The sequence below is a fragment of the Heterodontus francisci genome, unplaced genomic scaffold, assembly GCF_036365525.1.
Source record: "Heterodontus francisci isolate sHetFra1 unplaced genomic scaffold, sHetFra1.hap1 HAP1_SCAFFOLD_69, whole genome shotgun sequence".
Taxonomy (NCBI): Eukaryota; Metazoa; Chordata; class Chondrichthyes; order Heterodontiformes; family Heterodontidae; genus Heterodontus; species Heterodontus francisci.
This window is the reverse complement of record NW_027140851.1, coordinates 106,830-133,912: the sequence shown is the minus strand read 5'-3', so window position 1 is coordinate 133,912 and position 27,083 is coordinate 106,830.

Sequence of the window (27,083 nt, the reverse complement as noted above, 5' to 3'; positions counted from 1 at the left end):
AAATTACTATTGTCAAAGGATTGTGAATCTGTGGAATTCACTACCCCAGAGTGCGGTGGATGCCGGGACACTGAGTAAATTTGAGGAGGAGATGGACAGATTTTTATCTAGTAAAGGGTTGAAGGGTTATGGAGAACGGGCAGGAAAGTGGAGTTGAAGCCGAGATGAGATCAGCCATGATCGTATTGAATGGCGGAGCAGGCTCGAGGGGCTGAATTGCCTACTCCTGCTCCTAGTTCTTATGTTCTTATATTATTATACACCCTTCATAAAACCTGATGTATCTCATCAGAGATTTAAACCAGTATTAATGGAATCAGGTGATAAGAATAAACAAAATTGTCTGAAAGTTACACAGACAATTTGTTCAGCCTCCTTGTCGCAGGTTAAACATCCTGCTGAAAGATGTAGGTGTGATTACCAGGCTAAAAGAGATTAGTGAGAAGTGTGAAATCTGTAAAAAGTTTCAGTGGATAATGCTTCATCCTATTGTAAGCCTTTCATTGGCATTTGACTTTAACAAGGCTGTTGCCATGGATCTAAAGGTATTGGACAAACAGAAATATTTTCATCTGCATTTTGCAGACCTGTTGGCCAGGTTTAGTCTTTATTTTCATTCATTTCATGGGATGTGGGTGTCTCTGGCTAGGCCACCATTTATTGCCCATCCCTCATTGACCTTGAGAAGGTGGTGGTGAGCTGCCTTTGTGAACCGCTGCAGTCCATACTGAGGACAAAAGGGTTATTATAGATAGAATCATGGAGAAATGGATAGGGAGCAGACTTGGGACACCAGCATATTTTCTGACTGATAATGGAGGGGAATTTGACAATGACGAGTTCAGAGACATGTGTGAAAACATGAATATAATGGTCAAGAATATTACAGCTGAAATTCCTTTCAGCAATGGACTCTGTAAAATCTCAGAATCTGAACAGCTGGTAGAAGTAAACGAGGTACCTTGTTCCTCAAATGCTCGTGTGTTTTATGATGAAGGCCCTGAGGAACAGAATACAGTAGATCAAGGGTTGGATAGTGGTAATGTGAGCGATCATTACGCACAGGACAGAGCTATCACATCCACAGGCCAGTTGCCCAGACAGGGTACTTGGATGACGTATATTCCAGAGGGGTCTAATGACTGGAGGGATGTAACAATTGTGGGACATGAAGCAAAGGCAGCTGGCAAGTTGTAATATTGGTTGACTGTTCAGGATAATGTTCAGGAAGTGAGGTCCATGGACAGGCAGAATGGGGTGAAAGAGTGGAGAGTAAGAAAGAGAGTAAAGTACTGATAGTGGGTCTGGAAGTGACTCTTGGATTTAATAATGATCTCAAACAAGAGAAAGAGCCTCTGATAGTGCAAGAGGGAGATCTCACAGTAATAGTCCCGACAGACAGAAAAATACAAGCAGAGACCGGGAGCTTGTATAGATTAGACAATGAAATGCAGGCCATAGAACAGTCTCAGAACAGAACTGGAAGCAGAGGTGCTCATGATTGTGAAGTTTTGGTGGCTGCCAATAAACTGAAGGATAAAATAATGAGGCAAAACCAAGGGAATTGGAGAGTTGGAGAGTTTGGAGTTTATTCTGAGGTATCAGGTAAGGGGAAACCAGCTTTGTCATATAGATGGATTTGTACTGAAAAGGTTCTTGCAGATGGGATGAATCAGACTAAAGTGAGGCTAGTTGTCTGGGTTTTGAGGAGTGACTGGGGAAGACTGATGTTAGAGTGGACTCTCCCACAGCTGGGAAAGTAATCTTGAAAATCTTGCTAGCTCTTCACAGGAGTGCAGATCAATCGACAGAAAAGCTGCATTTCAGAGAAAAGTGTTTCTGAAACACCCCAAAGAAACGGCAGGTGCAGAAGGGAAACTATGGAATCTAAACAAATGCTTCTCTGGCCTGAATGATGCTTCCAGGGTGTAGTTTTTTCTGGTGAGATCTGTTTTGCTGAAAATATGTTGTGTTGAACTAAAAGCAGATCCTGCAATGTTTTATTGGTAGAAAGGAACACTTTCAGGTATCTTCATGATGCTCTTAATGATTTCTTCTGGGGCGGTTCTGTGGAATTTGACAAATGTGTTATTAATAAGATTGGAGTAGAAATTAAAATTGGGAGTTAGGCTTGTGGGGCGTTTATATATATTAATTTGGATATTGAGCAGAGTAGGTCTGGAATAATTTTAAATCAACAATTCTATTTCGAGAGTGTGTCCCTTCACAGAACGATGATATATCTAAAGAAGAGACAGAGCTATTGCAAAGTTTTATTGTCAATTGTCCTGGTTGGTACACAGATTAGACCTGATGTTAATTTTGATGTACTGGGGTTAGGTAATGTGATGAAACACCTGAAAGTCAAGATTGATTTAAGGGCAAATAAAATATTAAAAAATTAAATCTAGATAAACATGCAATTAAGCTACCATCTTCAGGTGACCCAAAGAACATGAAACTATTCATTTTTAGTGATACTTCACATGCTAATCTTCCTGATGGATATTCAAATGCAGCTGGTTTCAGAATGCTTCTTATGGGTGAAAATGGGAAATGGGAAATCCTCACAAGAGGATTTGAGTACAGAAATCGTGAAATCTTGCTTCAATTGTATAGAACCTTGGTTAGACCGCGCTTGGAGTACTGTGTGCAGTTTTGGTCCCCGTACCCTAGGAAGGATATCATTGCCATAGAGGGAGTGCAACAAATGTTCACCAGATTTGTTCCTGGGATGGCGGGACTGTCCGATGAAGAGAGATTGGGGAAACTGGACCTGTATTCTCTAGAGTTTCGAAGAATGAGAGGTGATCTTGTTGAAACCTACACAATACTTAAAGGGATAGACAGGGTAGATGCAGCTAAGATGTTTCCCCTGGTTGGGGAGTTCAGAACCAGGGGACACAATTTCAAAATAAGGGGGAAGCCACTTCGGACAGAGATGAGGAGAAATTTCTTTACTCAAGGGGTTGTGAATCTTTGGAATTCTCTACCCCAGAGGGCTGTGGAAGCTCAGTCATTGAGTATGTTTAAAGCAGAGATTTAAAGCAGCGATTAGGGCGGCACAGTGGCGCAGTGGTTAGCACCGCAGCCTCACAGCTCCAGGGACCCGGGTTCGATTCTGGGTACTGCTTGTGCGGAATTTGCAAGTTCTCCCTGTGACCGTGTGGGTTTTCGCCGGGTGCTCCGGTTTCCTCCCACAGCCAAAGACTTGCAGGTGATAGGTAAATTGGCTGTTGTAAATTGCCCCTAGTGTAGATAGGTGGCAGGAAATATGGGATTACTGTAGGGTTAGTATGAATGGGTGGTTGTTGGTCGGCACAGACTTGGTGGGCCGAAGGGCCTGTTTCAGTGCTGTATCTCTAAATAAAATAAATAAATATAAAATTGACAGATTTCTAAATACCAATGACATAAAGGGATAGTCTGGGAAAAAGGCATTGAAGTAGATGATCAGCCCTGATCATATTGAATGATGGAGCAGGCTCAATGGGCTAAATGGCCTACTCCTGCTCCTATGTTCTCATAGAGTCACATAGAAACAGGCCCTTCGTCCCACCACGTCCAGGCCGACTATAATGCCTATCTATACTAATCCCATCTGCCTGCATTAATTCCATAATCCTCTATGCCTTGCTCATTCAAGTGCCTGTCCAGATGCCTCTTAAATGTTGCTACTGTTCCTGCCTCCACCACCTCCTCAGGCAGCTCATTCCAGATACCCACTATTCCTTGTGTGCAAAATGTACCCTTTTGATCCCCTTTAAACCTCCTCCGTCTCACCTTAAGTCCATGCCCTCTAGTTTTAGTCACCCCTACCATAGGAAACAGACTCTGGCTATTTACCCTATCTATGCCTCTCATAATTCTATATACCTCTATCATGTTCCCTCTCAGCCTCCTTTACTCTCGGGAAAACAGACCCAGCCTATCCAATCTCTCGTTATAACTCAAGCCCTCCAAACCAGGCAACATCGTTGTGAATCTTTTCTGCACCCTCTCTAGCTTAATCACATCTTTCCTGTAGTACGGCGACCAGAACTGCACACAGTGCTCCAAATGTGGCCTAACCAATGTCATGTACAACTGTAACATGACGTCCCAACACTTGTACTCAATGCCTCGACCGATGAAGGCAAGCATGCCATACGCCTTCTTCACCACCCTGTCTACCTGTGTTGCCGCTTTCAGGGAACTATATACTTGCACCCCAAGGTCTCTCTGCTCAACAATACTCCCCAGGGCCCTGCCATTCACTGTACATGTCGCCCTGGTTTAACTTCCCAAAATGCATCACCTCGCACTTGACTGCGTTAAATTCCATTTTCCAATCCCTTGCCCACTTTCCCAGTTGATCTATATCCTGTTGTAACTTTAGACAACCTTCTTCACTGTCCACCATACCACCAATTTTGATGTCATCTGCAAAATTACTAATTATGCCCCCGACATTCGCATCCAAGTCATTAATATATATGACAAACAACAGAGGGCCCAGCACCGATCCCTGAGGCACACCACTGGTCACCGGCCTCCAATCTGAAAAACAACCCTCCACTACGGCACAGTGGCGCAGCGGTTAGCACCGCAGCCTCACAGCTCCAGCGACCCGGGTTCAATTCTGGGTACTGCCTGTGTGGAGTTTGTAAGTTCTCCCTGTGTCTGCGTGGGTTTTCTCCGGGTGCTCCGGTTTCCTCCCACAAGCCAAAAGACTTGCAGGTTGGTAGGTAAATTGGCCATTATAAATTGCCACTAGTCTAGGTAGGTGGTCGGGAAATATAGAGACAGGTGGGGATGTGGTAGGAATAAGGGATTAGCGTAGGATTAGTATAAATGGGTGGTTGATGGTCGGCACAGATTCGGTGGGCCGAAGGGCCTGTTTCAGTGCTGTATCTCTGAACAAATATACAAATAAACTACCACCCTCTGCCTCCCATTACCAAGCCAATTTTGTATCCAATTTGCTCGCTCACCCTGGATCCCATGCCTTTGAACCTTCTCGACCAGCCTACCATGTGGGACCTTGACAAAGGCCTCACTAAAGTCCATGTAGACAACGTCCATCGCCCTGCCCTCTTCAATCCTCTTGGTCACCTTCGCGAAAAACTTAATCAAATTTGTGAGACATGATTTCCCATGCACAAAGCCATGCTGCCTATCCCGAATCAGACCTTGACTTTCCAAATGCATACAAATCGTGTCTCTCAGAATCCCTTCCAATAACTTTCTCACCACTGATGTAAGGCTCACCGGCCTGTACTTCCCTGGCTTATCCCTGCTGCCCTTCTTAAATAAAGGCACAACATTAGCTATCCTCCAGTCTTCCGGTACCCCACCCGTGGCTAACGATGATACAAAAATCTCTGCCAGGGTCCCAACAATCTCCTCCCTTGCTTCCCATAGCATCCTAGGATACACCTGGTCAGGCGCTGTGGATTTATTCACCTTAATGCGCTTCAAAACCTCCAACACCTCCTCCTTTGTAATGTTGATCTGCTCCAGGATATCACTGTTCCCTCCTTAGCTTCCATGACCTTCTCCATGGTAAATACAGATGAGAAGTATTCATTTAAGACCTCGCCCATTTCCCGTGACTCCACACATAGATTACCACACTGATCCTTAAGGGGACCTACTCTCTCCCTAGCTACCCTTTTACTCTTAATATACTTATAGAATATTTTAGGATTCTCCTTTATCTTATCTGCCAGGGAAATCTCATGGCCCCTTTTTGCCCTCCTAATTTCCTTCTTAAGTGTACTCCTATATCCCCTATATCTAGGGACTGATCCCAGCTCCCTACACCTGACATATGCCTCCTTCTTTGTCCTGAACAGAGCCTCAATATCCCTCGTCAACCAAGGTTCCCTAAACTTGCCAGCCTTGCCCTTCCATCTAACAGGAACATGCCGGCCTTGAACTCTTTCTATCTCACTTTTAAAATGTGCGCATTTATAATGTGTATCTCTGTAAATAAAAGCTTATAAACTATGGAAAGATTGGCTCCAGTTCTATTCTTCACCACCTGGCTTTCAGCAGTAGAAGAGGGGGAGGTGGTGACAGGGATAGTCTATTCTGAGGATGCTTGCAACAAATTACAAGAAGACATTAATAAAATTGCAGAATGGGCATATATTTGGAAAATTAATTTTAACACAGTTAAGTGTGAGGTAATATATTTTAGTAAAAAAAATGAGGTCACATTACTTGGAAAATAAGAATCTCAATGGGGTAGAGGAACAAAGGGATCGGGGAGTACAACTAAACAAATCATTAAGAGTAGCGATGCAGTTTAATAAGGTCATAAAAAGGGCAAACCAAGTACTGGGTTTATTTATACAGGAAGAGAATTGAAAAGTAAAGTTATGCTAAACCTGTATCGAACCTTGGTTAGATCACACAAAAGCAAAATACTGCAGATGCTAGAAATGTGAAATAAAAACAGAAAATTCTGGAAATACTCAGCAGATCTGGCAGCATCTGTGGTGAGAGAAACCAAGTTAATGTTTCAGGTCTGTGAACTTTCATTAGTTCGATCATATTAGGAATACTCTGTTGGTAACCATCTCATAAAAAGGATAAAGAGACACTGGAAAGGGTATAAAAAAGATTTACAAGGAAGATACCAGATCTGTGAGGTTCTATTGAAAAGAGAAGACTGAGGAGTGAACTAATAGAAGTATTTAAAATTATGACATTTTGATAGACTAGACACAAAGAGTGTTTCTACTTGTGTGGAAGAGCAAAACTAGAGGGCGTCAATATAGAATAATCACCAAGAAATCCAATAGGGAATTCGGAGAGTGGAGAGAATGTGGAACTCTCTACCACCGGGTGTGGTTGACGTGAACGGTATAGATGCATTTAAGGGAAAGCTAGATTAGCAAATCAAGGAGAAGGGAATAGGGTTATGCTGGGTGAGGAAGGATGGGAGGAGGCACGAGTGGAGCATAAACGCCAGCATGGACTGTTTGGGCCGAATGGACTGAATCTGTGCTGCATAGTTTATATATTTATCTGTAACTGTCATATCACAGACACAGTTGGGGTCAGAGTGTATTCCTTACCATAATCTCAGATACATAGGCTGAGGTACAGAGTAATTAAGCCATAGATTTGTGGGATGAATAAAAAGAAGCTCTGATTAAGGACAGTGACAGGCTCATAAAGTTAATATGAGACAATGATGAGAAAGGTTGTTGTGTAATAAATGCATGATGCTGTCAGTAAATCAGTTCAAAGTTTACTCCAAAAACCAGCTGGCCAATAACAGGCTGTGATAATAGGGAGAGGGAAATCCACCCTGTCAGCACCCCTCAGGATCTTATATGTTTCAGTCAAATCACCTCTTACTCTTCTAAACTCCGTGGGATCATAGAATCATAGAAAGTTTTCAGCACAGCAAGAGACCACTCGGCCCATCGTGTCTGCACTGTCCGCAAGACAAGCCACCCAGTCTAATCCCACCTTCCAGCATTTGGTCCATAGCCCTGCAGATTAAGGCACATGAGGTACATATTCAGACACCTTTTAAATGAGTTGAGGTTTTCTGCTTCGACTACCCTTACAGGCAGAAAGTTCCAGAACCCCACCATCCTCTGGGTGAAAATATGTGTCCTCATCGCCCCTCTAATCTTTCTACCTTACCTATCTTCTTTAACAAACGAATGCTGACTATCCTTGATTAACCTGTGCCTTTCTAAGTGACACTTTATCCTGTCTCTCAGAATAGATTCCAATAATTTCACTACTGAGGTTAGACTGAATGGCCTGTAATTATTCGGTCTATCCCTCGCTCCTTTTTAAACAGAGGTACAACATTAACAGTTCTCCAATCCTCCAGCACCACACCTATATCCAGTGAGGACTGGAAAATGATGGTCAGACGTTCAGCTATTTCCTCTCTGGCTTCTTTTAACAGCCCAGGATACATTTCATCTGGCCTTGGTGATTTATCAACTTTCAAGGATGTTAATCCCATTAATACTTCCTCTCTCCCTATGGTTATCACATCCAATACTTCACACTCCTCCTCCTTAACTACAATATCTGCATCATCCCTCTCTTTGTGAAGACAGACGCAAAGTATTCATCAAGAACCATACCAATATCTTCCACTCCTACACATAGGTTACCTTTTTGGTCTTTTATGGGCCCTACTCTCTCCTTAGTTATCCTCTTACTTTTAATGTATTGATGAAACATCTTTGGGTTCACCTTGATTTTGCTGCCAATATTCTTTCATGCCCTCTCTTTCCTTTCTTAATTTCCTTTTTGATTTCACCCCTCCACTTTCTATACTCCTCTCAGCTTTCTGTAGTATTGAGTTCTCGGTGTCGGACATAAACTTTCCTTTTCTGCCTTATCTTACCCTGTAGGCTCCTTAACATCCATCGGGCTCGAGATTTGGCCACTTCACACTTTTTCTTGGTGGGAACATGTTTACTCTGAACCCCTTGAATCTACCCTTTGAAAGCCTCCCACTGTTCTGACACTGATTTGCCTTCAAGTAGCTGTTTCCAGTCCATTTTCGCTGAATCACTCCTCAGTTTAGTAAAATTGGCCTTGCCCCAATTGAGAACGCTAACTCCTGTTCGATTCTTGTCCTTTTCCATAATTATGTTAAAACTGACTGAATTATGATCACTATCACCAAAATGCTCTCCCACTGCCACTCCTTCCACCTGCCCATCTTCATTTCCTAAAACTAAGTCTAAATCTGCTCCCTCTCTTGTTGGACCTGCTACAGATTGGGCAAGAAAGTTCTCCTGAATGCACCTCAAGAATTCTGCTCCCTCAATTCCTTTCACACTAAAACTATTACAGTTAATATCTGGGTAGTTAAAATCCCCTACTATTATTGCCCTATTGTTCTCGCACTTCTCAGAGATTTGCCTCCATATCAGCTCTTCTATCTCCCTCTGACTGTTTGGGGGTCTATAGTACACTCCCAGCAGTGTGATTGCCCCTTTTCTGTTCCTTAGCTCAATCCATATGGCCTCATTTGATAAACCTTCCAACATATCATCCCTCCTCACAGCTCTAATAATTTCCTTGACAAAAATTGCCACTCCCCCTCCTTTCTTATCCCCCTCCCTATCGGGTCTGAAAACCCTGTAACCAGGAACGTTGAGCTGCCATTCCTGTCCCTCCTTAAGCCATGTTTGTGTAATAGCTATGATATCATACTGCCACATGTCTGTCTGTGCCCTTAGCTCATCTGCTTTATTTGCTATACTCCTTGCATTGAATGAGATACCCTTGAGCACTGCCAAACTCTTTTTTATCTTTTAACCCTCGTTTCCTCTGTCTTCCAGACTCTTCCATTAATTTTCTGCCTTCCATTTTCATTTCTGATTTTGTCCCAGCTGAGTCTACCCTCAGGTCCCCATCCCCCTGTCAAACTAGTTTAAACCCTCCCCAACAGCAAAAGCAAAACGTTCCGCAAGGAACTCAGTCCCGGCTCTGTTCAGGTACAACCCATCTGGCCTGTATAGGTCCCATCTCCACCAGACCCAATGTCCCAGGAATATTTGTCTTATCCTTTTTCTATACTCACTTGTGCGTGGCACTGGGAGTAATCCAGAGATTACTACTTTTGAGGTCCTGCTTGCTAATTTCTTACCTAGCTCCCTAAATTCTGACTGCAAGACCACATCCCTCTTTCTACCTATGTTGTTGGTTCCAATGTGGACCACGATTGCTGGCTGTTCACCCTCCCCCTTCAGGATGCTCTGCAGCCGCTCAGTGACATCCTTGACCCTGACACCAGGGAGGCAGCACACCATCCTGCATTCATGTCTGCAGCCGCAGAAACGCCTGTCTGTTCCCCTATCGAATCTCCTATTACTATCGCTCTTCCAGTCTTCCTTGTACCCCACTGTGCAGCTGAGCCGCCCATGGTGCCATGGACTTGGCTCCCCAGATGAACTATCACCTTCTTCAGTATTTATTACTGAATACCTGTTGCAGAGTGAGATGCACTCAGGCATTTCCTGCACTACCTGCCTGATTCTTTTTGACTGCCTGGTGGTCATCCAATCCCTCTCTCCCTGCATACTCCTAAACTGCGGGGTGACCACACCTATAAACATGATATCCACGTAGCTCTCATCCTCATGAATGCACCACAGTGTCACCAGCTGCTGCTCAAGTTCCAAACCCAGAGCTCAAACTGCTGCAACTGATGACACTTCCTGCACCTAGGGTTATCCAGCACCTGAGAAGCATCCTGGAGTTCCTACATAGCACAGGATGTGCGCTCCAGAGGTTGCAGCAGCCCTGCCATTCCTTTATCTATTAGATAGTAACTTGGTACTAGTACTAAATCCTGCTATGACTAATATTAATAACCCTACCAATAGTAATAAATCTTACCAATACTAATAATAGTTGTACTACTGCTAATACCAAACTTTATCAAAACTAATATACTCTACCACTACTAATATACCCTACCATACTAAAACGTGAACATTAGTAGAAATAACCTCACCAATAGTAATAAACCGCATTTAAAAATCATTTAAAAAATCATTTGATAAAAATTATTTAAACCTTATTTCAAGATAAAAGACAACACCCAGCAGCTATCTACTACCTACTTATTACTTGCTATTAATACTTAATAATTTTAACATTTCAAAAGCCCCAGTTGTTTAGACTGACTTCCAAAGAAGCAACTACTCACCAGCCAATCAACTCACCGCTTTTCTGTGATGTCAAAGTTTGATGATTTTTTTCCTCCACTTCAAACTCCGGCTCCTGAAGAGAGATTCCACTCAGGGTCCTCCTCCGTCACTCCAGATTCTCTCCCCAGTAGATTCCACTCAGGGTCCTGCTCTGTCACTCCAGATTCTCTCCCCAGTAGATTCCACTCAGGGTCCTCCTCCGTCACTCCCGACTCTCTCCCCAGTAGATTCCACTCAGGGTCCTCCTCCAACACGCCCGACTCTCTCCCCAGTAGATTCCACTCAGGGTCCTCCTCCGTCACTCCCGACTCTCTCCCCAGTAGATTCCACTCAGGGTCCTCCTCCGTCACTCCCGACTCTCTCCCCAGTAGATTCCACTCAGGGTCCTCCTCCATCACTCCAGATTCTCTCCCCAGTAGATTCCACTCAGGGTCCTCCTCCGTCACTCCAGATTCTCTCCCCAGTAGATTCCACTCAGGGTCCTCCTCCGTCACTCCCGACTCTCTCCCCAGTAGATTCCACTCAGGGTCCTCCTCCATCACTCCCGACTCTCTCCCCAGTAGATTCCACTCAGGGTCCTCCTCCGTCACTCCCGACTCTCTCCCCAGTAGATTCCACTCAGGGTCCTCCTCCGTCACTCCCGACTCTCTCCCCAGTAGATTCCACTCAGGGTCCTCCTCCATCACTCCCGACTCTCTCCCCAGTAGATTCCACTCAGGGTCCTCCTCCATCACTCCCGACTCTCTCCCCAGTACATTCCACTCAGGGTCCTCCTCCGTCACTCCTGACTCTCTCCCCAGTAGATTCCACTCAGGGTCCTCCTCCGTCACTCCAGATTCGCTCCCCAGTAGATTCCACTCAGGGTCCCCCTCCGTCACTCCAGATTCGCTCCCCAGTAGATTCCACTCAGGGTCCTCCTCCGTCACTCCTGACTCTCTCCCCAGTAGATTCCACTCAGGGTCCTCCTCCGTCACTCCCGACTCTCTCCCCAGTAGATTCCACTCAGGGTCCTCCTCCGTCACTCCCGACTCTCTCCCCAGTAGATTCCACTCAGGGTCCTCCTCCGTCACTCCCGACTCTCTCCCCAGTAGATTCCACTCAGGGTCCTCCTCCGTCACTCCCGACTCTCTCCCCAGTAGATTCCACTCAGGGTCCTCCTCCATCACTCCCGACTCTCTCCCCAGTAGATTCCACTCAGGGTCCTCCTCCGTCACTCCCGACTCTCTCCCCAGTAGATTCCACTCAGGGTCCTCCTCCGTCACTCCTGACTCTCTCCCCAGTAGATTCCACTCAGGGTCCTCCTCCGTCACTCCAGATTCGCTCCCCAGTAGATTCCACTCAGGGTCCTCTTCCGTCACTCCTGACTCTCTCCCCAGTAGATTCCACTCAGGGTCCTCCTCCGTCACTCCAGATTCTCTCCCCAGTAGATTCCACTCAGGGTCCTCCTCTGTCACTCCAGATTCTCTCCCCAGTAGATTCCACTCAGGGTCCTCCTCCATCACTCCAGATTCTCTCCCCAGTAGATTCCACTCAGGGTCCTCATCCGTCACTCCTGACTCTCTCCCCAGTAGATTCCACTCAGGGTCCTCATCCGTCACTCCTGACTCTCTCCCCAGTAGATTCCACTCACGGTCCTCCTCCGTCACTCCAGATTCTCTCCCCAGTAGCTTCCACTCAGGGTCCTCCTCCGTCACTCCCGACTCTCTCCCCAGTAGATTCCACTCAGGGTCCTCCTCCGTCACTCCCGACTCTCTCCAGGTAAGTGAAGGCCCGAGCCTGGCTCTGGATTTACTCTCTCCCCAGTAGATTTCATGTAGAGTCCGCCGCTGTCACTCCTGACTCTCTCCAGGTAAGTGAAGGCCCGAGCCTGGGTCTGGATTTACTCTCTCTCCAGTAGGTTCCATGTAGGGTCCACCGCCGTTACACTCGACACTCTCCAGGTAAGTGAAGGCCTGAGCATGGGTCTGGATTTACTCTCTCTCCAGTAAGTTCCACGCAGGGTACGCTGCTCTCACTCCTGACTCCCATGAGGTGCATGCCTAGCCTGTCCAATATTTCCTCATAAGACAACATGCCCATTCCAGGTATTAGTCCAGTAAACCTTCTCTGTACTGCCTCCAGCGCATTTACATAAATAAGGAGACCAGTACTGTACACAGTACTCCAGATGTGGTCTCACCAATGCCATGTATAATTGAAACATAACCTCCCTACTTTTGTCTAGGACTTTGGTTCGGCCACATTTGGAATACTGCGTGCTGTTCTGGTCGCCACATTACCAAAAGGATGTGGATGCTTTGGAGAGGGTGCAGAGGAGGTTCACCAGGATGTTGCCTGGTATGGAGGGTGCTAGCTATGAAGAGAGGTTGAGCAGATTAGGATTATTTTCATTAGAAAGATGGAGGTTGAGGGGGGACCTGATTGAGGTGTACAAAATCATGAGAGGTATAGACAGGGTGGATGGCAAGAGGCTTTTTCCCAGAGTGGGGGATTCAATTACTAGAGGACACGAGTTCATAGTGAAAGGGAAAAAGTTTAGGGGGGATATGCATGGAAAGTTCTTTACGCAGAGGATGGTGGGTGCCTGGAACGTGTTGCCAGCGGAGGTGGTAGATGCGGGCACGATGGCGTCTTTTGAGATGTATCTAGACAGATACATGAATGGGCAGTAAGAAAAGAGATACAGACCCTTAGAAAATAGGCGACATGTTTAGGTCTGGATCGGCGCAGGCTTGGAGGGCCGAAGGGCCTGTTCATGTGCTGTAATTTTCTTTGTTCTTTGTTCTTTGTTCTTTTGTATTCAATTCCCCTCGCGATAAACAATAACATTCCATTAACTTTCCCAATTACGTGCTGAACCTGCATACTAACCTTTTGTGATTCATGCACTAGGACACCCAGATCCCTCTGCGTCTCTCAGCTCTGCAATCTCTCACCATTTTGATAATATGCTTCTTTTTTATTCTTCCTGCCAAAGTGGACAATTTCACACTTTCCCGCATTATGTACATTTGCCAGATCTTTGCCCACTCACTTAACCTACCTATATCTCTTTGTAACCTCCTTATGTCCTCTTCACAACCTATTTTCCTACCTATCTTTGTGTCATCATCAAATTTACCAACCATACCTTCGGTCCCTACATCCAAGTCATAGAGAGAATTGTAAATCGTGTGGTTGCTGATGAAGAATGCTGCAGACTGCAGGAAGATATCAATTGATAGGTGGGCCGAAAAGTAGCAAAAGGAGTTCAATCCGGAGAAGTGTGAAGTAATGCATTTGGGGAAGGCAAACAAGGCAAGGGAATACACAATAAATGGTAAGATAGTGAGAAATGTAGAGGAACAGAGGGACCTTGGAGTGCAAGTCCACATCCCTGAAAGTGATTGAACTGGTAGATAAGGTGGTTAAGAAGGCATACGGGATACTGTCCTTTATTGGCTGAGGCACAGAATGTAAGAGCTGGGGGGCTGGGGGTTTATGGCCGAACTGTTAAAATCTAGTTCGGCCACAGTTGGAGCACTGCATATAGTTCAGGTCACCACACTGCAGGAAGGATGATTGCATTAGGGAGGGTAAGGAGCATATTTATGATGATCCAGTGAAGAATGGATAATTTTAGCCATGAGGAAAGATTGGATAAGTTAGGATTGTTTTCTTTGAAACAGAGGAGGTAAAGGAGAGATTTAATTGGGCTGTATAAATTTATGAGGAGCCCAGATAGATTGGATAAGAGGGACCTGTTTCCCTCTGTAGAGAGATCAATAACCAGGGGGCATAGATTTAAAATGACTGGCAAAACTTTAGAGGGCAGTTGAGTAATTTTTTCACCCAGAGGGTGGTGAGTGTCTGGAACTTACTGCTCGACAGGGTGGAAGAGGCTGAAACCCTCATTCCATTTAAAAACACTTCGATATGCAATGAGATGCCACAACCTGCAGAGCTACAGACAAAGAGATTACAAATGGAATGAGACTGGATTGCTCTATTTTGGCTGGCACAGAGATGATGGGTTTTATATCCTCCTGCAGCTGTAACTTTCTGTTTCATACAGGAGTTTAGTGGGACATCTTCATGTTTTATGAACTGTAATCTCTGTAGTAACACAGAGGCAGCAATGATATCACTGATATCAACAGCTGGATTTACATCCCAACAAATGGAAAGTTCCTCAATGTGGGACTGATAGAGAGAGCAGTACAGGATGAACGGCTGATAGATCAGCTCATTTGAGGTTCTGCACATCCTGAAGTACAGAAAGCTCTAATCGGACAGGACAAGCTCACAATATCACAGGCTGTAGACACTGCCAGAACAGGAAAGCCACGAGCAGACAGATGAAGACACTGACTTTCCAAATGGCTAACTTTCAGTTAAGCCAAGAGACAGGCAGCAGGGTTGATGCAGTGAAACAACAACTAAAGAATGTACATCAGACAGAGAGAACGATGTGCAGGAGCTGTGGACGACCACATGAATTGACCGACAGAAGGAAATGTCTCGCATGTGGATCAATCTGCAGAGCTTGCGGAAAGACCAATCACTGGGCAAAGATGTGCAGAACAAGGCAAGAAGGTTGTGGACGAGTCAGCAGAGCCAGAATAACAGGGCGAAGGAATAGTGAAAGAAACCAAAACATCCATATCCTGGAGGATGGTGCTGGGTTTGAGAGCATGTTAGACATAGGAACCATAGAATTTCATGAAATGTCTGAATGCGACTGTTCCCAGAGAAAAGAAATTCACACAACCATTCAGATCAGGAAGAGGCTGAGAAATAAGCCCACAATGATAAATCTGAAGGTGAAGATTGATACTGGAGTGCAGAGTAACATCATCCTGCTCAGACTATACCAGCAGATCTTTCCTGAAAATTTGGAGAAAATGATTATCCAATGGAAGGTGCTCTGAAACCAAACAACATCATTCTAACAGCATACGGGGGAACTGAGATTCGACAGCGAGGAACAACCCAAATCAGAGGGACACACAAAGGAAAAGACGTTAACTGTATGTTCTACATCACAGAAACAGATGGTCCGGCTATCCTGGGGTTGAGCAGTTCTGAAGAGCTGCAGATTATCTCAGTAAACCCTGAGATGAAGGAGGTGACACTGAGAGGTGAAGATAGTACACCCATTGAAAAGCGCCATCCGATCAGAAACAAAGAACAAAGAACAAGGAACAAAGAAAATTACAGCACAGGAACAGGCCCTTCGGCACTCTAAGCCTGCGCCGATCCAGATCCTCTATCTAAACATGTCGCCTATTTTCTAAGGAGATCTGGTACAAATGTACCCAGAGTGTTTTGATTTGACGGTTGGATGCTTCGAAGATTTTGAGTATCACATCACTATTGACCCAGCGATGAAACCAGTGATTCATCCCCCACGTAAAGTACTAGCAGAACTAAAAGGAAATCTTGAAAGAGAGCTCCATGAAATGGAAGAAAAGGTGATCGCCAGAGTCACAGGGCCTACAGGTTGGGTAAATTCCATTGTGGTGAGAGAGAAGCCAAATGGACGGCTAAGAATTTGCCTGGATCCCAAAGATCTTAACCAAGCAATAAAGAGGGATCACTAATATAATAAAAACAAGAAATGCTGGAATCACTCAGCAGGTCTGGCAACATCTGTGGAAAGAGAAGCAGAGTTAACGTTTCGGGTTAGTGACCCTTCTTCGGAACTTCGGAAGGGTCACTGACCCGAAACGTTAACTCTGTTTCTCTTTCCACAGATGCTGCCAGTCCTGCTGAGTGATTCCAGCATTTCTTGTTTTTATTTCAGATTTCCAGCATCCGCAGTATTTTGCATTTATATAAGAGGGATCACTACCCTATTCTAACATTGGAAGAAATCACACCAGCACTGACAGGGGCAAATGTTTTCAGCAAGTTTGATGCCAGAAATGGCTACTGGAATGTGAAGCTAGACACAGAATCTTCACTATTGACAACAGTCAACACACCCTTTGGTCGGTACAAATTCCTGCGTCTACCCTTTGGCCTCAAAGTGAGCCAGGATGTGTTCCAACAGAAAGTAGACGAGACAAATAGGGGATGCAAAGGATCAATCGGCATAGCTGGTGATATCCAGATATATGGTGTAGATGGAAAAGATCATGACAACCATCTACATGAAGCCAAGGAGAGAACCATGAAAGCTGGGATTAAGCTAAATACAGACAAATGCATTGTGAAAGTGACAGAATACCTGTTCTTCGGAATGGTGTACACACCTGACGGCGTTAAGCCGAGTCCTGAAAGAATCTCAGCCACCTCGGGGATGGAAGCCCCAAGAGATATGAGAGAGTTTGCAATCCGATGGGAACTAATGAAAGAAGATGTAAAGTACCAGTGGTCAGAGTCACATGACAGGAGTTTCAACAAACTCAAAGAGGTAGTATGCAAGGAGACAAGTCTGTTGTACAATGATAGAAAGAAACCTGTCACTCTGCAAATAGATGTTTCCACAAAAGGACTGGGAGCAGCCCTGGTACAAGAGGGAAAGCCAATAGCATTTACGTCCAAAGCTCCAACATCAGCTGAGAACAGATCTGCCAACATAGAGAGAGAGAGCTTTTTGGCAGTCAACAAAGAACAAAATAAAAAAGAACAGTACAGCACAGGAATAGGCCATTCGGCCCTCCAAGCCTGCGCCGATCTTGATGCCTGCCGAAACTAAAACCTTCTGCACTTCCGGGGTCCGTATCCCTCTCTTCCCATCCTATTCATGTATTTGTCAAGATGCCTCTTAAGCATCTCTATCGTACCTGCTTCCACCACCTCCCCCGGCAACAAGTTCCAGGCACTCACCACCCTCTGTGTAAAGAACTTGCCTCGCACATCCCCTCTAAACTTTGCCCCTCTCACCTTAAACCTATGTCCCATAGTAACTGACTCTTCCACCCTGGGAAAAAGCTGCTGACTATCCACTCTGTCCATGCCGCTTGTAACTTTGTAAACCTCTATCATGTCGCCCCTCCACCTCCGTCGTTCCAGTGAAAACAATCCGAGTTTAACCAACCTCTCCTCATAGCTAATGCCCAGACCAGGCAACATCCTGGTAAACCTCTTCTGTACCCTCTCCAAAGCCTCCACGTCCTTCTGGTAGTGTGGCGACCAGAATTGCACGCAATATTCTAAGTGTGGCCTAACTAAGGTTCTGTACACCTGCAGCATGACTTGCCAATTTTTCTCCTCTATGCCCCGACCGATGAAGGCAAGCATGCCGTATGCCTTCTTGACTACCTTATCCACCTGCATTGCCACTTTCAGTGACCTGTGGACCTGTATGCCCAGTTCTCTCTGCCTGTCAATACTCCTAAGGGTTCTGCCATTTACTGTATACTTCCCACCTGCATTACACCTTCCAAAATGCATTACCTCACATTTGTCCGGATTAAACTCCATCTGCCATTTCTCCGCCCAAGTCTCCAACCGATCTATATCCTGCTGTATCCTCCGACAATCCTCATCACTGTCCGCAACTCCACCAACCTTTGTGTCGTTCACAAACTTACTAATCAGACCAGCTGCATTTTCCTCCAAATCATTTAGATATACTACAAACAGCAAAAGTCCCAGCACTGATCTCTGTGGAACACCACTAGTCACAGCCCTCCATTCAGAAAAGCACCCTTCCACTGCTACCCTCTGTCTTCTATGACTGAGCCATTTCTGTATCCATCTTGCCAGCTCCCCTCTGATCCCATGTGACTTCACCTTTTGTACCAGTCTGCCATGAGGGACCTTGTCAAAGGCTTTACTAAAGTCCATATAGATAACATCCACTGCCCTTCCTTCATCAATCATCTTCGTCACTTCCTCAAAAAACTCAATCAAATTAGTGAGACACGACCTCCCCTTCACAAAACCATGCTGCCTCTCGCTAATAAAAAGGTGATGTCAGGAGTGGGATGTGAGAAGTTCCACATATATCTCCGAGGGAGAAAGTTCACAGTGGAGAGTGATCATCGTCCACTGGAGCAGATCTACAAGATAAATCTATGTAAAGCATCAGCAAGACTGCAGAGGTTACTCTTGAGGTTTCAGAGTTATGATTTCACTCTGAAATATAAGCCAGTGAGAAAAATGGTGCTGGCAGACACTCTATCTCGGTTGTCACCACAGGAGAAATATGAGATAGAAGATCTCGGCATAAAGATTCATCACCGAGTGAACGTAACACCACCGAAACAGATGCTGTCTCAGAAGTGATCCAGGGATGGCCTGATAAGATACAGCACACGCAACCAGCAATACAGCATTACTGGTCTATCAGAGATGACATCTCACGAGAAGATGGTGTTCTGCTAGCCAGATCCAGCATAATCATTCCCAAAACAATGCAGGAAGAACTTCTCCAAAAGATTCATGAAGGTCACATGAGAATGGAGAAGTGTAAGCTCAGAGCCAAATCAGCTGAGTACTGGATTGGCATAGACAAAGATATGGAAAATATGGTGTCGACATGCAATGTATGTCAGAAGTACAGAAACTCACAACAGAAAGAGGTGATGATAGCTACTGAAGTACCACTCAGACCATGGCACACTGTAGGAGTCGATTTATTCACACATAATAATCGCAGACTATTACTTAAAATTCCCTTTTATCCGGAAGGTGACTTGAGAGTCACAACAATAATCTCAGCAGTATGAGTTCTGTTCGCTGAGCAAGGGATTCCTGAAAGGTTAATATGTGACAATGGGACCCAATTTACATCCAGAGAATTGAAGGAATTCACTGACCAGTCCGGTTTCAACACCATCACCTCATCACCACACTACCCACGGGGACACAGATTTATAGAAAGACACATCCAGACGGTCAAAGGAACACTTGTGAAATGCCAGGAGGCGAAGGAAGACCCAAACCTGGCCTTATTGTCACTCCGATCCACACCTCTCAAGGCTGACATGAAATCACCTGCAGAGCTGTTAAATGGAAGAAAATGTAAGACAACTCTGCCAAGCAAAATACATCCTTCAAGTGAGCAGGAGGAAGTGAGATAACAACTCACTGAAGCACAGGTAAGAGGAGAGCAACACTTCAACAAATATGCTAAATCCCTACCCGAACTGTTAAGAGGACAAACTGTAAACGTACAGGATCCAATCATGAAAACCTGGAGCCCACTAAACGTTGTTGGTGAAGTTAAGACTCCAAGGTCATATATCATTGAGACTGAAACCGGTAACCAAATGAAAAGGAACAGAATCCATATTCAACCTACACCTGAGCTGGAACAACAGAAAAGACCATCAACAACACTGGAAACATCACTATCCAGTGAGACAACATTAAACACATCACCAGCAAGTGACACAACATCACCTGTACAGTGTGCCAACTCACCACTGAGAGCAACAAATACCAAATCTACAAGATAGAGGCACAACATCTTACTACCCAAGCGATACCGTGAATATGTTTTTAAAAAAAGAATACACGCTACAAATGACTCTACAAAGGGTTCAGATTATTTCCACAAGTCGATCGATAATCTTCTTTAGTTATATTGATATAGGGGCATTATGTTTTAAAGAGGGATGTTATATATTGTTTTCCTATGTGTAAAGTGCAAGGAACTAGTTGTTCTGTGTAAGTGTTCCAGTGGGGCCACATTCACGGCTGCACTGGAGAACGCAGAAGAGCAATAGTTATCGGGGACTCTATAGTCAGGGGCACAGATAGGTGTTTCTGTGGACGTGAACGAGACTCCAGGAGGGTATGTTGCCTCCCTGGTGCCATGGTCAATGATGTCTCTGAACGGACAGAGGGCATTCTGAAGGGGGAGGGTGAACATCCAGACGTTGTGGTACACATCGGTACCAACGACATAGGCAGGAAGAGTGATGAGGTCCTGCAGGGGGAGTTCAGGGAGTTGGGTAGTAAGTTAAAAAACAGGACCTCTCGGGTTGTAATCTCGGGATTACTCTCTGTGCCACGTGCCAGTGAGGCTAGAAATAGGAAGATAGTGCAGCTAAACACGTGGCTGAACAGCTGGTGTAGGAGGGAGGGTTCAGATATCTGGATCATTGGGATCTCTTCCGGGACAGGTGGGACCTGTACAGAAGGATGAGTTGCATCTAAACTGGAGGGGCACAAATATCCTGGCTGCGAGGTTTGCTAGCATCACTCGGGAGGGGATAAACGAGTGTGGCAGGGGGGTGGGAACCAGAGCAGTAGGCCAGCTGGTGAAATAACTGAGGGGAAACTAGTAAATAAGGCCAGTAAGACTAAGAGGAAGAGCAGGCAGGGAGATGTTGCTGAGCACAGCGGGACTGGTGGTCTGAAGTGCATTTGTATCAATGCGAGAAGTATAACAGGTAAGGCAGATGAACTTAGAGCTTGGATTAGTCCTTGGAACTATGATGTTGTTGCTATTACATAGACTTGGTTGAGGGAAGGATAGGATTGGCAGCTAAACGTTCCAGGATTTAGATGCTTCAGGCAGGATAGAGGGGGATGTAAAAGGGGTGAGGCAGTTGCATTACTTGTTAAGGAGAATATCACAGTTGTACTGTGGGAGGACACCTCGGAGGGGTCATGCAGCGAGGCAATATGGGTGGAGCTCAGGAATAGGAAGGATGCAGTCACGATGTTGGGTGTTTACTACAGGCCTCCCAACAGCCAGCGGGAGGTAGAGGAGCAAATATGTCGACAGATTTTGGAAAGATGTAAAGGAAACAGGGTTGTAGTAGTGGGTGATTTTAACTTTCACTATATTGACTGGGACTCACTTAGTGCTAGGGGCTTGGATGGGGCAGAATTTGTGAGGAGCATCCAGGAGGGCTTCTTGAAACAATATGTAGGTAGTCCAACTAGGGAAGGGGCCGTACTGGACCTGGTATTGGGGAATGAGCCCGGCCAGGTGGTCGAAGTTTCAGTAGGGGAGCATTTCGGGAACAGTGACCATAATTCTGTAAGTTCTAAGGAACTTGAGGATAAGGATAAGAGTAGTCCTCGGGTGAAGGTGCTAAATTGGGGGAAGGCTAATTATAACAATATTACGCAGGAACTGAAGAATTTAGATTGGGGGCGGCTGTTTGAGGGTAAATCAACATCTGACATGTGGGAGTCTTTCAAACGTCAGTTGATTAGAATCCAGGACAAGCATGTTCCTGTGAGGAAGAAGGATAAATTTGGCAGGTTTTGGGAACCTTGTATAACGAGCCTTGTCAAAAAGAAAAAGGACGCATTTGTAAGGGCTAGAAGGCTAGGAACAGACAAAGCCCTTGAGGAATATAAAGAAAGGAGGAAGGAACTTAAGCAAAGAGTTAGGAGGGCTAAAAGGGGTCATGAAAAGTCATTGGCAAACAGGATTAATGAGAATCCCAAGGCTTTTTATACGTATATAAAGAGCAAGAGGGTAGCCAGGGAAAGGGTTGGCCCACCAAGGACAGAGGAGGGAATCTATGCGTGGAGCCAGAGGAAATGGGCGAGGTACTAAATGAGTACTTTGCATCAGTATTCACCAAAGATAAGGACTTGGTGGATGATGAGTCCAGGGAAGGGAGTGTAGATAGTCTGGGTCATGTCGATATCAAAAAGGAGGAGGTGTTGGGCATCTTGAAAAACATGAAGGTAGACAAGTTCCCAGGGCCTGATGGGATCTACCACAGAATACTGAGGGAGGCAAGGGAGGAAATTGCTGGGGCCTTGACAGAAATCTTTACATCCTCATTGTCTACAGGTGAGGTCCCAGAGGACTGGAGAATAGCCAACGTTGTTCCTTTGTTTAAGAAGGGTAGCAAAGATAATCCAGGAAATTACAGGCCAGAGAGCCTTACATCAGTGGTAGGGAAATTGTTGGAGAGGATTCTTCAGGACAGGATTTACTCCCATTTGAAAACAAATGGACTTATTAGCGAGAGGCAGCATGGTTTTATGAAGCGGAGGTCGTGTCTTGATCGAGTTTTTTGGTGCGAGGGGCAAAGTTTAGAGGGGATGTGTGAGGCAAGTTTTTTACACAGAAATGTGGAGGTTGTATCGGGAGCACTTGCTGCGACTGCTGGATAGATTTTTCCTGACGAGGCAAGGAAGGGATGGTCGGGTGAAGGAACCTTGGATGACAAGAGATGTGGAACAGCCAGTCAAGAGGAAGAAGGAAGCTTACTTAAGGTTGAGGAAGCAAGGATCAGACAGGGCTCTCGAGGGTTACAAGGTAGCCAGGAAGGAACTGAAGAATGGACTTAGGAGAGCTAGAAGGGGACATGAAAAATTCTTGGCGGGTAGGATTAAGGAAAATCCCAAGGCGTTCTACACTTATGTGAGGGTACAAGAGGATGGCCAGAGGAGGGCCGATCAGGGATAGTGGAGGGAACCTGTGCCTGGAGTCGGAGGAGGTAGGGGAGGTCCTAAATGAATACTTTGCTTCAGTATTCACTAGTGAGAGGGACCTGGTCGTTTGTGAGGACAACGTGAAACAGGCTGATATGCTCGAACAGGTTGATGTTAAGAAGGAGGATGTGCTGTAAATTTTGAAAGACATGAAGATAGATAAGTCCCCGGGGCCAGACGGGATATACCCAAGGTTATTTACGGGAAGCGAGGGAAGAGATTGCCGCGCCTTTGGCGATGATCTTTGCGTCCTCACTGTCCACTGGAGAAGTACTAGATGATTGGAGGGTGGCAAATGTTATTCCGTTGTTCAAGAAAGTGAATAGGGATAACCCAGGGAATAACAGACCAGTCAGTCTTACGTCGGTGGTGGGCACATTATTGGAGAGGATTCTGAGAGACTGGATTTATGATTATTTGGAAAAGCATAGTTTGATTAGAGACAGTCAGCATGGCTTTGTGAGGGGCAGTTAATGCCTCACAAGCCTTATTGAAGTCTTTGAAGATGTGACAAAACACATTGATGAAGGAAGAGCAGTGGATGTGGTGTATATGGATTTTAGCAAGGCGTTTGATAAGGTTCCCCATGGTAGGCTCATTCAGAAAGTAAGGAGGCATGGGATACAGGGAAATTTGGCTGTCTGGATACAGAATTGGCTGGCCCATAGAAGACAGAGGGTGGTAGTAGATGGAAAGTATTCAGCCTGGAGCTCGGTGACCAGTGGTTTTCCGCAGGGATCTGTCCTGGGACCTCTGCTCTTTGTGATTTTTATAAATGACTTGGATGAGGAAGTGGAAGGCTGGGTTAGCAAGTTTGCCGATGACAGGAAGGTTGCTGGAGTTGTGGATAGTGTGGAAGGCTGTTGTAGGTTGCAACGGGACATTGACAGGATGCAGAGCTGTGCTGAGAAGTGGCAGATGGAGTTCAACCTGGAAAAGTGTGAAGTGATTCATTTTGGAAGGTCGAATTTGAATGCAGAATACAGGCTTAAAGACAGGATTCTTGGTAGTGTGGAGGAACAGAGGGATCTTGGGGTCCATTTCCATAGATCGCTCAAAGTTGCCACCCAAGTTGATAGGATTGTTAAGAAGGCGTATGGTGTGTTGGCTTTCATTAACAGGGGGATTGAGTTTAAGAGCCGCGAGGTTATGCTGCAGCTCTACAAAGCCCTGGTTAGACCACACTTGGAATATTGTGTTCAGTTCTGGTAGCCTTATTATAGGAAGGATGTGGACGCTTTAGAGAGGGTGCAGAGGAGATTTACCAGGATGCTGCCTGGACTGGAAGTCATGTCTTACAAAGAAAGGTTGGGGGAGCTAGGGTTTTTCTCACTGGAGCGAAGAAGGATGAGAGGTGACTTGATAGAGGGGTATAAGATGATGAGAGGCATAGAGTGGATAGCCAGAGACTTTTTCCCAGGGCGGAAAGGGCTATCACCAGGGGGCATAATTTTAAGGTGATTGGAGGTAGGTTTCGGGGGGATGTCAGAGGTAGGTTCTTTACACAGAGAGTGGTGGGTGCGTGGAATGCACTGCCAGTGGTGGTAGTAGAAGCAGATACATTTAAGCAACTCTTGGATAGGTACATGGATGACAGTAGGATGAAGGGTATGCAGGTAGTTTGATCTTAGAGTAGGTTAAAGGGTCGGCACAACATCGTGGGCTGAAGGGCCTGCACTGTGCTGTACTGCTCTATGTTCTATGTTCTCGGGTGGTGAGTGCCTGGAACTTGCTGCCAGGGGAGGTGGTGGGAGCTGGTACGATAGCGACGTTTAAGAGGCATCTTGACAAATACATGAATAGGATGGGAATAGAGGGATACGGACCCCGGAAGTGCAGAAGATGTTGGTTTAGACAGGCATCATAATCGGCGCAGGCTTGGAGGGCTGAATGGCCTGTTCCTGTGCTGTACTGTTCTTTGTTCTTTGTTCTTTGACTCGAGGAGGTGAGTTACTTGCTGCAGAATTCCCAGCCTCTGACCTGCTCTTGTAGCCATGGTATTTATGTGGCTGGTCCAGTTCTGTTTCTGGTCAATGGAGACCCCCAGGATGTTGATGGTGGGGGATTCAATGATGGTAATGCTATTGAATGTCAAGTGGAGATGGTCAGACATGGCTGCAAGATGGCCAGGACTGGGAAATAAATATAACAGGTTATCAGGTCTACAGGAAAGACAGGGAAATGGTAGCCTTACATCTTCTTGTTGTTTTCTGGTTCCTAGATGTCAGAAATAAACATACTTTAAACTTGGAAAGGCTTGAGCCTTTATTTATTTATTTGTTCAGCCATCATGCTGCCTGCTTGTGAGAAAACGTGTAGCTCATGGAATAAAAGGGATGGTAGCAACATGGATACAAAATTGGCTGAGTGACAGGAAACAGAGAGCAGTGGTTAATGGATATTTTTTAGGCTGAAGAAAGGTTTGTAGTGTTGGGACCCTTGCTTTTCCTGATATATATTAATGACCTAGACCTTGGTACAGGACACAATTTCAAAATTTTCAGATGATACGATACTTGGAAGCATTGTGAACAGTGAAGAGGATAGTGTAGAACTGCAAAAGGGACATAGAGAAGTTGGTGGAATGGGCAGACAGGTGGCACATGAAGTTCAATGCAGAGAAATGTGAAGTGATTCATTTTGGGAGGAAGAACATATAGGGACAATATAGAATAAAGGGTACATTTCGAAAGAGGCTGCAAGAGCAGAGGGACCTGAGTGTATTGTGCATAACTCATTGAAGGTGGCAGAACAGGTTGAGAGAGCGGTTAATAAAGCATACAGTATCCTGGGCTTTATTAATAGGGACATAGAGTACAAGAGCAAGGAAGTTATGTTGAACTTTCAGAAGACACTAGTTCAGCCTCAGCTGGAGTATTGTGTCCAGCCCTGCACTTTAGGAAAGACATGAGGGCATTGGAGAGAGTACAGAAAAGATTCACAAGAATGGTTTCAGGGATGAGGAATTTCAGTTAAGAAGATAGATTGGAGAAGTTAGGACTGTTTTCCTTGGAGAAGAGAAGGCTGAGAGGTGAGTTGATAGAGGTGTTTAATCATGAGGGTCTGCAGAGAGTAGATAGAGAGAAACTGTTCCCACTCGTGAAAGGATTGAGAACGAGAGGGCACAAATTTAAAGTATTTGGTAAGAGAAGCAAAAGTGACATGAGGAAAAACTTTATCACACAGCGAGTGCTTAAGGTCTGGAATGCACTGCCTGAGAGTGTGGTGGAGGCAGGTTCAATTGAAGCTTTCAAAAGGGAATTAGACAGTTATATGAAAAGGAAGAATGTGCAGGGTTAAGGGGAGAAGGCAGGGGAATTTAACTGAGCGAGTAGCTCTTTCAGAGAGCCAGTGTGGACACAATGGGCTGAATGGCCTCCTTCTGCACTGTAACAATTCTGTGATTCTTTAGGACTGCTGAGGCTGGTTTTCTGTTACATATCACATGACAACAAAGAACAAAGAATAGGACAGCACAGGAACAGGTCATTCGGCCCTCCAAGCCTGCGCCGATCTTGTTGCTTGTCTGAACTAAAACCTTCTGCACTTCCGGGGACCCTATCCCTCTATTCCCATCCTATTCATGTATTTGTCAAGATGCCTCTTAAACGTCGCTATTGTGCCTGCTTCCACCGCCTCCCCCGGCAGCAAGTTACAGGCACTCACCACCCTCTGTGTAAAGAACTTGCCTCGCACATCCCCTCTAAACATTGCCCCTCGCACCTTAAGCCTATGTCCCCCAGTAACTGACTCTTCCACCCTGGGAAAGAGCTTCTGACTATCCACTCTGTCCATGCCACTCATAACTTTGTAAACGTCTATCTATCTTTGGGACAGGATTTACTCCCATTTGGAAACAAACGAACTTATTAGCAAGAGGCAGCATGGTTTTGTGAAGGGGAGGTCGTGTCTTAATAACTTGATTGAGTTTTTTGAGGAAGTGACAAAGATGTTTGATGAAGGAAGGGCAGTGGATGTTATCGATATGGAATTCAGTAAAGCCTTTGACAAAGTCCCTCATGGCAGACTGGTACAAAAGGTGAAGTC